Here is a 4,269-nt window from a genome sequence, read left to right on the forward strand (position 1 = left end):
TTGTCTTGATAAATGATACTAGCATACTTTCCTTAATTGAACCAATGTACTGTGTCGTCAGAAATAAATGGCTCTCAGGAATTTAAACCATGAAATTCGGGGTTCAGTTGTAGCAGGATCAGCAGCTGATACAAGAAAAATGCACAAAGAAGCAGCTTAGCCGTAGCAGAGGCCATGGATAATTAGATATGAATACACAGAAGTTATAACAATGAAAAAGACAGGCATACTTTAGAGCTACTGCACACTCAGCTCCTGACGACTACGATAAAGCAACTAATGCAATAAAACGATATTGTTTATTAAGTGTGCAATAGCACTAGGAAAAGGTTTGACATAGTTGCGAGAATAAACAAAATGTGACGCACAGACATGCAATGAGCAGGCGCTTTGGGAAAAAAGTACTGATAAACTCCCTCAACCTAGAGTCAACACAAAAAGCAGTGTCTGGGAGGAGCAATAAAGTGAAACAAAAAAGAAGTATGCCTATGGACCAGACAGAGGGAGAAGTGGTAGGTCATTGGCTGGTTGGAGGACAGGAACATTAAAGTCAAACGTAAGGCCTGCCGGTCCCTCCGTGTGGGCTGTGGACAAACTCCGGCTGCTCAGGTTCTCACCAGTGGGCAAGATTAGCAGATGAGAAGAGAAATGCATGGAGGTGGGTTGGTCCCTAAAGGAAGTGTTATTTGCTACCTGAGCACTCTCCAGTGCAGTGGAGTTCTCCAACTTGAGCAAGCATCAGAATCACCGGAAGGCTTGTTAAAACAGATGGCTGGGCCCCACAGCAGTTTCTGATCAGTAACTATGACACAGGGCCTGATAATATGCATTCCTAACATGCTTTCAAGCCCCAGGATAGGGCACATACCCACTGCTGAAAACCTCATCATTGAAAAAGGCAATGGAGGGGAGTTCTACTCCATTTATCAATTGATTCCTGGGGCCCCTGGTTTTCTTTAATAAGTTCCCCAATGATGTTGATGCTGCTGGGCTAGGACCATACTTTGAGAACCACTGGTTTAGTGGACAAAGAACTTAGGGTCAACAGATTTTGGATGTTCTGGTCCAAAAGGTGAGATGATCCTTATTGCCTTCACTTGATGGATGTCATTAAACATCTATTTAACATTCTCCTTGAAATACTGTCCTAGACGTAGTGTTTTTATACTGCTCTATTTCTTCCCACCTCTCTCACCACTTCATTTCATCCCTTTCATCTGTTCCTGATCTTCTAGCCATTCTTTAAATATCAGTGCTCTTCAGAGTTCTGACCTTGGCCGCCTTCACACACTGTGCCTTAGCAGTACACAATCTGTAACTGCTATTCTCATGGCTCCAGTAAACATTTTTATGCTGGTGTCTCCCACATGCTTATCTCTAACCCAGCCCCATCCCCGAAGCCCAGCTGCATCTTGTTTAGTGGCAAGATAGCCATGGGAAGCTCAGAGGCATGCCAAATTCAGCATGGTCAAAACTGAACTTACTTTCGCCATCCTCCTCCTCCAGCACCACACACACATGCTCCCTCTGAAATGCTTGCTTCTCCCGTGCTCCCAGCTGCACCGAGTAGGGGCATCACCAGTGAACCAATTGCTTAAGTGAGAACCCTGAGCGCTCTCCTTGATTTCTACCTTTTCCTCATCAAGTCCCATCTATTTCACCCCCTAGATATCTCCTGCATCCAGTCACTCCCCGTGGCTTCGGCTACTATGATTCCAGCTAAGCTAAGATCACCTCTGGCCTCGGCCACTGTGGTTTCCTCCAATACATTCCCCCTCCCTTGTCCTCACGCTTACCTTTCTCCACACAGCTGGTTTACAAAGCTGATTGTGCTCCTCGCTAGTGGTGTCTCAATGACACTAGAAACGTTTAAATATCAACACAATTAGAGATATATAGCTCATGTAAGTGAATAAAATATACACATTGGGCTGCTAACTGCAAGGCCAGCAGCCGCTGCTCTGTGGGAGAAAGATGGGCTTTCTACTACAAGTGCCAGTCCCAGAAACTGCCAGAGGCAGTTCTACCCCGTCCTTTAGCGTTGCTACGAGTCGACATGACTCCATGGCAGCGAGGTTTTTGTTTGTTTGGTTGGTTTTTTAGGTTTATGATATACAGGTAGCATATAGGAAGACCACCAATGAGACGGAGTAACACAGTGGCTGCAACAATGGGCTCACACATAGCACCAATGGTGAGGCTGGCACAAGACTGAGCAGTGCTTCACGCCACCGTACATGGGTCAATATAAGTTGGGACAGATGCAATGGCACCTAATAACAACGACATCATATTCGAGGGGATTTCGGGAAAGTTTATGTGGAAAAAATGGAATAAAAAGATAATGGAATTTTCCACGAACTTTTGAACCCTAAATATTGAATTGCTAACTGCGTGGTCAGTGGTTCAAGTCCACCAATGGTTTCACAGGAGAAAGCTGAGACTGCCTATAAAGAGGTAGAGTCTCAGAAACCTTTCATAGGGCAACTGTGAGTTGGAATTAATGCAATGGAAGTGATCTAGCCCAGAAAGCTTTATGGAGCAATTCTATTCTGTCCTACAGGGTCACTGTGAATCAGAATTACCCCCACAGCACACAACAGCACTTTCTTACACTGTTTCACATGCTGTTCCCTTTGCCTTGAGCATTCATTTTCACCACCTCTAATCCCCCTCATTCAGCAATTCAACACATATTTAAATGTCTTTATCGTGGATGGTGCTATACATAGACAACATCATGTGAATCATGGGATGGGGCAGGGATTAACTGAAAGAAGCATGATGGAACTTTCTGGAGGGACAAACTCACTGCCATGGAGTTGATGATGACGCATAACAGAACTGCAGGACAGGGGAGAACTGCCTCTGAGTTTCCAGGACTGTGACTGTTTACGGGAGTAGAAAGCCCATGTTTCTCCCTCAGAGCAGCTGGTGTTTCGAACTATAGACATTGCTGATCGCAGTCCAATGCTTCATAATCACTAGTCCACCAGGGTTCCTCTCTGTAGATATAGAAATGTGCTATATTATATTGATATATTTTAGCCGTTACACACGTTTATACACTTGTGACAGCTCATCAAGTAGCACACTTAAGATTTGTGCATTTCACTGTAAATTTTAAAAGTTTTATTGGCACATAATCCACATAGCATACAATCCAGTAGTCAATCACATTAAGGAGAGCTGTATAATCATCACCACAGTCCACGTTCAAACATTTTCTTCGCACTGACATCCCAGGACCCTTGCCTATACTACTAGACTTCTGACACTGGGCTCCAACTTCATGCTCTCACAGGTCATCCCCCTCATCCAGGGGAGCAGTTGTCTGCACAACCTCTGAATCATGCTCACATTGTGCTGCCAAAGTTGCGTCCATATCAACCTCTGGTGGGGCAGGTACAGGCGGGGCAACCAACTCCAAGTTAGGATCTCCAGCGAGTTTTCTAGCAAGCCAAAGAAAGGGCTTTGCAGAGTTGTAGTTACTTTTGGCAGAAATGTCATAGTACTGAAGGTCCTCTCAGTGGAAGACAATGGACTTTGCCTTCACTTTACTGTCCTCAATGTCCACTTTGTGGCCACACAGCACAATGGGCATGTTTTCACGTACTTGAACCAGATCCCTATGCCAGTTAGGCACATTCTTGGAAGTAACCCTCTAGGTTATGTTGAACATTATATTGGCACACAGGGCTTGGATATAGTAGTCATCTCTCAGTCCTCCAAATTTTTCTTGGCCAGCCATAGCCCACACATTGAATTTAATCGGTCCTTTGTAAGTATGGAACACAAGGGGATGGACCTCAAAGCTTCAGGTAGCTACATCCTTCTCAAATTCACCAGTCAGACAATGTTTCACAAATGTTGTTTTCCAGTCCCACCATCACCCACCAGTATGAGTTTGAACTGGACTTGGGGTTCTCCTTGGGCAGCCATCCTGATGGATCTTCCAGAAGTTTCTACTGGCTGCATCTGACTGTGGGATGGAAACATGTCAGAGGTGCATGCTCCTGTCCTTTTATGGTTGTCATTGGCTTGATAGACTTTTCACTGTTGTTTTATTTTTAGTCTATGTTTGTCTTGGAGTTTAAAGTGTGTCTCTTGTAGGGTTTTGTTTTCTAATCCAGTCTGCTACTCTTTGTCTTTTGCTTGGTGCATTTAATCAATTGATCTTCCATGTCATCATTGATACACGAGGACAAGTTTGTCGCTGTCATTTTTCTGTGCTGGTGCTGGGTTTCTTTTACTGCTTTTTAGTGTGTG

The 4,269-nt window shown here is 44.4% G+C and overlaps 1 pseudogene; it reads right to left on the reverse strand.

The window, feature by feature from the left end:
• Positions 1 to 3,298: 3,298 nt before the first annotated feature.
• On the reverse strand, positions 3,299 to 3,948 carry LOC101639786 (annotated as a pseudogene).
• Positions 3,949 to 4,269: the final 321 nt, after the last annotated feature.

Source organism: Echinops telfairi, unplaced genomic scaffold (genome assembly GCF_000313985.2).
Source record: "Echinops telfairi isolate 266 unplaced genomic scaffold, ASM31398v2 ScPeMD7_7469;HRSCAF=8507_0, whole genome shotgun sequence".
NCBI lineage: Eukaryota > Metazoa > Chordata > Mammalia > Afrosoricida > Tenrecidae > Echinops > Echinops telfairi.